Source organism: Bubalus bubalis, chromosome 16 (genome assembly GCF_019923935.1).
Source record: "Bubalus bubalis isolate 160015118507 breed Murrah chromosome 16, NDDB_SH_1, whole genome shotgun sequence".
NCBI lineage: Eukaryota > Metazoa > Chordata > Mammalia > Artiodactyla > Bovidae > Bubalus > Bubalus bubalis.
The window spans coordinates 43,500,163-43,508,441 of record NC_059172.1 but is presented as its reverse complement, the minus strand read 5'-3'; the positions used below and the strand labels follow the sequence as shown (position 1 = coordinate 43,508,441).

At 40.1% G+C, this 8,279-nt stretch overlaps 1 pseudogene; it reads right to left on the bottom strand.

Moving 5' to 3' along the window:
* Window positions 1-7,696: 7,696 nt before the first annotated feature.
* On the bottom strand, window positions 7,697-8,008 carry LOC123329627 (annotated as a pseudogene).
* Between the last annotated feature and the right edge of the window lie 271 nt (window positions 8,009-8,279).

The following is an 8,279-nucleotide window of genomic DNA, read 5'->3' as shown; positions in this document are numbered from 1 at the left end:
TTTTATCCAATATGTCATCCACTCTTGATCCCAAACTCCAATCCAGCTTCAGCATGTTACACATCTATCTTTAAAAAAAAATACTAGTTTGATATTTGCATTTCCTCCCACCTCCCTCAAAACCTTTAAGTGGAAACTTCATTAAATTTATGTTTTGATTAGTTGTCCAATATAGACATAATACTAGGTATGTATGTAATTTAAATTTTTTCCGCTGCTGCTGCTAAGTCGCTTCAGTCGTGTCCGACTCCGTGTGACCCCACAGACGGCAGCCCACCAGGCTCCCCCGTCCCTGGGATTCTCCAGGCAAGAACACTGGAGTGGGTTGCCATTTCCTTCTCCAGCGCATAAGAGTGAAAAATGAAAGTGAAGTCGCTCAGTCATGTCCGACTCAGCGACCCCCTTGACTGCGGCCTACCAGGCTCCTCCGTCCATGGGATTTTCCAGGCAAGAGTACTGGAGTGGTGTGACATTGCCTTCTCTGTAAATTTTTCTAGTAACCACATTAAATAAATAAAAAGAAGTAGATGAAATTAGTTTAATAATATTGTTTTACCCAATATATAAAAAATATAGCTTCAATGTATAATCAATATAAAATTGAGATAGTTCACATTATTTTTCATAGTAAGTCTTGTAAATGCAGTATGTATTTTACACTTATATACTTAATTCAGTTGCTTAATTTTAATTGGAACTATTGGACCTGTACTTAAATTTCATAAAATTTGGCATTGAAAAAATAGATCCAGGGAATTCCATGGCAGTCCAGTGGTTAAGATTTGATGTTTTCTTTGCTGGGGCCCTGATTCAATCTCTGGTCAGAGAACTAAGATCCTGCAAGCCCCATAGCACAGCCAAAAAAAAAAAAAAAATGATCACATACTTGAATTTTCTAAACAAATTTATAAGTTTTCCAGTAACTGAATGAATTATCAGTTTAAAGTTAAAATTTTAAGTTAATTAAAAATAAACAAAATTTAAAGTTCAGTTCCTTAGTTGCATTAGCCATGTTTCAAGTGTTCATTAGGCACATACGGTTAGTGGATTCTGTATTGTATTTTCAGGAAATACTGTTTAATACATTTTAAGGTTTATAAAGTGAGCATTAGACAAAAGTAAACTTAGTGATGAATGTTATTATTCTTGCCCAAACCCTCCTGGCCTTAAAGACCCTAGCAACACATTTGAGTTGGTGTTTCAGTTACTGGCAATCAACAGCATCCTAACTGACAGTGCAGGACACTATCATTGAATAACATGAGAGCCTGATTTAGAGTGGAATTTGAAGGAAGTGATATTTAGGTTGCCACTGGGAATATGAGTAAAATTTGGCTAGATAAAGGCTCAAGTGGAGTGTATTCGAGACAGAAGGGACATTATGCTGGGGAAGAGCTTTGTGAACCTGAAAGTCACATTGCTGGAATTCCAGTATGCTGGAATGTAAAAAGTGATGGGGAGAGTAGCATGAGTTGAGGCCTGAAGACATAAGACATAGCCCAATCATGCCCATGTAAAGCAAAACTGGTGCCTTGCCCTGTTTCCATGTAAGTATAGATGTCACAGTTAGAAAAAAACAAAACAACTGCACTCTGAGGTAACCAAACAAAATCTGTGTCACACTCTCTGTAGGTCTCCAAAGTGAATGAAACCTTCAATGTTTCCCATGTTATTGATTCCCTAACAAAAACAACTCAATTAATGACGTTTGCATGGCTGACTTTTGCAAGTCTGAAAATACGCAAGAATTTGGGGGAATATGGAAGTCGTATGAGAAAATTGCTCTTCAGTCATGAATCAGCTGACTGTAAACCTTATAACCTTGGGTGCGGGGAAGAATGTTTGATGAACCAGTCCTACTAAAACCTTAACTCACTTGTAAACTTTTGCAAGTATTTTTCTAAGGAAATCCTTTTTCTAATGCATGTGTCCATGAGACTTCTTTTGACATAAAGTAGGTTAAGGAGTTTGGATTTTATCTTAGGTGCAATATAACTGAAAAGTTTGAAGTGATGTATATGTATCATTGAATAGGTGTCTATGAAAGAGAATTGTTTTGTGGTTTTAAAGATTGTCTTGGCTACCTTGTGGAGAATGGATTAGAGAGTGTTTGAGAGGATGTGGGCAGAATACATAGAAAACTACTGTCTGAGTAACATGATAAATAGCTAGGAATAGGTTTAAGGTGATGGAGGTGGCATTAGTGGTAAAGAACCCACGTGCCAATGTAGGAGACATAAGAGACGCTAGTAGGGAAGATGCCCTGGAGAAGGGCGTGGCAACCCACTCCAGTGTTCTTGCCTGGAGAATTCTGTGGATATAGGAGCCTGGTGGGCTGTCATCCTTAGGGTTGCAAAGAGCTGGACATGACTGAAGTGACTTAGCAGGCAAACAGGCAGGTGGTGGTAGATATATATCAATATAATCTCTTCACTTTTCTCCATTTCCACATGTGTATGTGTGTGTCTGTGTGTGTGTGTAATCTTGTGGCTCAGCTGGTAAAGAATCGGCCAGAAGTATAGGAGATCTGGGTTTGATCCCTGGGTTGGGAAGATCCCCTGAAGAAGGGAAAGGCTACCCACTCCAGTGCTCTGGCCTGGAGAATTCCATGGACTGTATAGTCCATGGGGTCACAAAGAGTTGGACACGACTGAGTGACTTTCACTTTCACTTCTTTTGCTAATGAACTGGATACAAGGGTCATTGAAAAAGTAGGGTCAGGAAGCACTTCCAGGTTTCTGGCATGGACAACTGGGTGAATGAGGTGCCATTTTCCAAGATACATATGATTAGTGGAGGAGCACATTTGGGCAAGTGCAGATCCCTAGTAGGGTTTCAGGTGTGTTGCCTGCCCTGTCTCTGACATCTCTGAGACAGATATCAGACAGGCTGTTGAATATACAGGTCTGGAGCTTAGAAGATAGTTTCTAAGAACTGGAGAATAAGTCTGAAAGCTCCTTCTTAGCATATAGATGAAATTTAAAATTATGGGACAGGTTGAGATAAACTCAAGTGAGAATGTAGAGTGACAAGGGAGGGCCCAGACCAAGCTATGAGGAACTGTAGCATATGCAGTAGGCAGGTAGGGGAAGAGGTTCTGTAAGGAATTAGAAGACTAGAAGGAGAGGAAATCATGAGGCAACCATTGGGACTTGATACAGAGAGTGATAGGCAGCCTTTTGTTTTCCCCTAACCATAGCAGACATGGGTGAAATTAGACTTTTTTTTTTAAAGATGTATTTATTTATTTATATATTGGCTGTGGTAAGTCTTTATTGCCGTGCGCAGGGCTTCTCACTGCAGTGGCTTCTCTAGATGTGGAGCACTGGCTCTGGGCCCGTGGGCTTCAGTAGTTGTGGCTCACAGGCTTTGGAGCCCTGGCTTAGTAATTGTGGCGCTTGAGCTTAGTTGCTCTCTGCCATGGGGGGGGGTCTTCCCAGATCAGGGATTGAGCCCGAGTCCCCTGTACTGGCAGGTGGATTCTTAACCACTGAACCACCAGGGAAGCCTGAAATTAGATGTTTTTAAGCTGCAGATCTAGTTTGGTAGTGAGTACAGAGATCTTCCTTCAGCTGACATGGGTGTGCGAAGTCCGTTCACAAATGCTGTGCTCCACGTTGGGCTTGAGTGGCCCAGATCAAGGTAAAGCAATTAGTGTATTTGGTCAGTGTAGGTTTTGTTGAGTACGTATTCTAAATAGATTGCTAAGATTCTTCAGCTTTCTGATGTTGATTCTGTGGTTGGTTGTAGTGTTGGTAAACATGTATATTTAACCATTCTGAAGAGTGAGCTGTTTTACATGTTGATCAAATATAGTACTAATTGAAATATTTGATCTGTTGGTAAAGAATATTTGAGATCTCAAATTAGATATCTTTTATTTATTTATATTTTCTATTATGGGAGTATGATTGTTTTACAACATTGTATTAGTCTCTGCTGTACAACAAAGTGAATCGGCTGTATGTATACATATATCCCTTCCCTCTTGACTCTCTCTTCCACCCTGCCCCCTAAATAGCAGGACACAAAGGGGTATATATTTTAAGTAGTTTGTATATATTATTAAGAAAGAATAGGAATTGCATTCATTTGCTAGGGCTGCCACCAGCAAGTACCACAGGCCTGGTGACTTAAACAACAGAAATTTATTTTCTCATAATTCTGGAGGCTGAAAGTCCAAGATCAAGGTGTCTGCAGGGCTGGTTTCTTCTGAGGATTCTTCTCTCTTTGGGTTGTATGTGGTGTCTTCTCCCTCTGTCTCCACCTGGCCATCCATTGGGTGTGTGTGCCCTAATTTTTTCTTCTTTTAAGGATGCCAGTCATAATTGGATTAGGACTAACCCTAGTGACCTAATTTTAACTTAATTACCTCTTTCAAGATCTAACTCCAAATAAGTCAAATTCTGTGGCACTGTCTTCCCGTAATCTGAATTACGGAAGACACAATGCAGGCCTTAACAGAGCCTATCATAGGATATGTCTTTGCGGGTGAATTTTTTTTTTTTAAGATTTTTTTTTTTTTTATGAGGACCATTTTTAAAGTCTTCATTGAATTTGTTACAATATTGTTTCTGTTTTATGTTTTGGTATTTTTGGCCACGAGGCATGTGGGATCTCATTTCCCTGACCAGGGATTGAACCCATGCCCCTTGCTTTGGAAGGTCAAGTCTTAACCACTGGACCATGAGGGAAGTTCCCAGGCGAATTTTTAAATTGTGCTTTTCCTTGTCATTTTTAAAAATAAGGCTTGTTTCTGTAGTAGTGGGACACCTGATCATTAGTAAAACTTTTTAGGCTTATAGTTTGTCATTACATTTTTCTGGGCAGTTGTTTTATGATCTATGTCACAGTTTCCTTTAGGTATTTTTTTTTCCCCTTATTCTTCCCCCACCTCTAGGTTTTTAATAAACTTTCATCTCTAAAACATGAGCCTATTTTCAGGAATTTAAAACTATATAAAATGCTCCCTTAGATAAGAACTGGGAATGTAAAGATCAACAGAACTATTAATAATTTCATTGTCAGTAAAAAAGAAAAACTATGATAGAAATCTTAGTTCTGGCAAACTGAAATAACCAGAAAATCCTTCTGCCAGACATGTTGAATATGCTGCTAGATAACCTAGATATGCTGAATTTTAAAAAAAAAAGCAATAAGAACATTATAGTATGGCATGTCCTTGTAAATGCACAGCTGAGAGATCTACTGATCTGAATGACAGAAACTAAAGCCCATGCTAAGACTACCCAGATAGTGGTGGGTAAAAGTAGGATTGTTTCCCATTACTTCAAGGCGTTGAGTTTTAATGCTCACAGAGAGAGAGAATTAGAGGTTTGGGGCTTATGCTAGAATCCTTAAGAGGCTATTCTTTAAGTAAAAGAGGGTAAGGAAAAAAATCCCACCAATACAGATAACAGTCTGGTCTCAGGATATAAAATTTGCAGTTGGTAGTGGGAGAGGGGTGGGAGAATCTCCCTCAAGAAGTTGCAACCACTGAGTCTATATATCAGGTAGATTGAGTATCTGACATTTTCCTCTTGGTCTGGGAATTCTCAAGGCAAGACATTACCATAGGAATTATCCGTAAGTGTGTGGTATCCCTGGCATGACTGGGCAAGTTACTTAATATTTTTGATTGATTGGCCCTTACTTCCCCTGCTGCTGCTAAGTCGCTTCAGTCGTGTCCAACTCTGTGTGACCCCATAGATGGCAGCCCACCGCCTCCCGTCCCTGGGATTCTCCAGGCAAGAACACTGGAGTACTTCCCCTACTGGAAATTAAATAGTAGTAACTAAGAGGTATTGAATGTTTGCTTGTTCCATTACTTGAAATGCCAAAACTCCTTTAATCCTCAGAACAGCTTTATGACATGGGTACAGTAATCTGTCAAAGGTATGGAGGCCAAGGCGGGTGGTCATATCTCTCTCCTGGGATCAATGTGGAAATAAGGTGAGGTATAAAGTGATGGGCCAACATGCATGTGACTCTACTTTGGAAACCGCAACCATATGCTCTATCCCTTGGGGTTTTCTACTTCAGATAGGATGACAGTCTCTCAAAGTCATCACTTCTTCTCTTTCTTATTGTCCCCAAAGGTAAGAAGCACAAGGTCCCTTCTTATTTTAAGGATGTTATAGATTCTTGTTGAAAGAAGAAAAGAAGATGGACTTTGAAATGGGTAGGATTTGAATAGGCAGAATGTGGGAACCATTTCAAGCAAAATCTTAATGGCAAGAATAACACTCTTTAAAGGCCAGTGACAAATGAGTACATCCCAGCATTGTTCTTTAGTTGCTAAGTGGCGTCTGACCCCATGGACTGTAGCCTGTCAGGCTCCTCGGTTCCTTGGATTTCCCAGGCAAGAATACTGGAGTGGGTTGCTGTTTCCTTCTGCAGGGGATCTTCATGACCCAGGAATTGAATTTGAGTCTCCTGCATTGGCAGGCAGATTCATTACTGCTGAGCTACAAGGGATGCCCACATCCCAGCATTAAAACTTACCAGTTCTTTGACATTCATTATGTGTGTGTTGACAAATATTCAATTAAAAGTCACATTAAGAAGAAAAAAGAGGATTTTATTTGGGCCAAACTGAGGATTAGAACCCAGGAGACAGACTCTCAGAAGCTCTGAGACCTGTTAGAAGTTGAAGGCAAGGTCATATACATTCTTGAGACAAAGGATGGCACATCAAAATGATATACTGATATATAACATTCACCAAAAATACATAGTCCAGGTAAACATGTACAAATTGAGCAGTAAGTTCCTACAACTGCCTACAGACTTGGGAAGGAATGTGAATCTTTTGGGAAGTTATGTTGCTAGCATCAGAAGAAAGAAGAAAAAAAATTGATGTTTAAGTTCGAGTAGGAATTTCCATCTTTGAGGAGCTCTGGTTAACTTGTAATGCAGATAGACCCACACTGCACATTAGGGAGGAAGGGAAGAGGCCCAAATGGAACAGAAAGGCAGAATTTTGTTTAAATGTTCTTGCCTGCCTTAAAATATACATTTTATTTCATGTCCCATCTCCTCCAAGAAGCCTTCCTTTCTAGCATCATTCACGAAACTCTGTCCTTTCTATTTGTCTTATTGTCTCCAAAAATAGCTTGGCATTGAACTATATTCAGTTTTGTTGTTGTTCAGTCGCTAAGTCCTGTCCAACTCTTTGTAACCCAACGACTGCAGCATGCCAGGCCTCCCTGTCCTTCACTGTCTCCCGGAGTTTGCTTAAACTCATGTCCATTGAGTCAGTGATGCCATCCATCCATCTCATCCTCTGTTGTCCCATTTTCCTCCTTTCTTTTTGGAAAAAAGTATGTATCACAGTATACTAATTTATTTTTTTACATTAGAAAAATTTAAGTATAGTTGATTTACAATGTTTTGCTAATACACACACACATATATATTCTTTTTTAAATATTCTTTTCCATTAAGGTTTATCACAGGATACTGAATATAGTGCCCTGTGTTATGCAGTAGGACCTGTGTTTATCCATCCTATATATAATAGCTTGCATCTACTAATCCCAACTTCCCGCTCCATCCGCCCCCCAATCCTCTCCCCCTTGGCAACCACAAGTCTGTTCTCCATGTCAGTATATCACAGTATATTTAAAATACCTTTTTTTTTTTTTGAGGTAAACAATCTCAAACTTCTACTGTCTTCATAATAAAACTGTGAAGCTCAGAACGGGATCATTTGCCTCTTTCTCTTATCTCCTCCCAGCTCAAAATGCTTGTACCTCTTTTTAGCCAAGATTCTCTTGTAGTTGGGCTTCATGCATTTGAGCTGCAGCACAATCTTCTTTGTAGTTTTAGCCTTTTTCCGGAAAATTGGCTTAGTCTGGCCACCATAGTCACTCTGCTGCCTGGCATAATGCCGCTTTTCCTAGGCAGGCAAAGAATCCTTGCCCTTCCTGGCGTGTGTCACTTTGTGCGGTTGGTGCTTGCCACACTTCTTATCGAAAGTCTGGTGGGTTTTAGAAACATTCACCATGTTTGTGAGAGCAGTGCCAGCATGGAAAGAGGCTAAAATACCAATTTTGTTTCAGTGGCAGGTGAGATCTTAATTACCCAACCAGGGAGCAAACCAGTCATCCCTCTGCATTGGAAGCACAGTCTTGATCCCTGGACCCCCAGGGAAGTCCCTAAAATACCTATTTTGAATGCAGTCTTTTTTCCCCTCCAACTCTTCCTTTCCTCAAGGTCAGAATACTTTTTGAATACTCCCCTCTCCCAGCTTAAGGAGCCTAGACGTTCTCAGTACA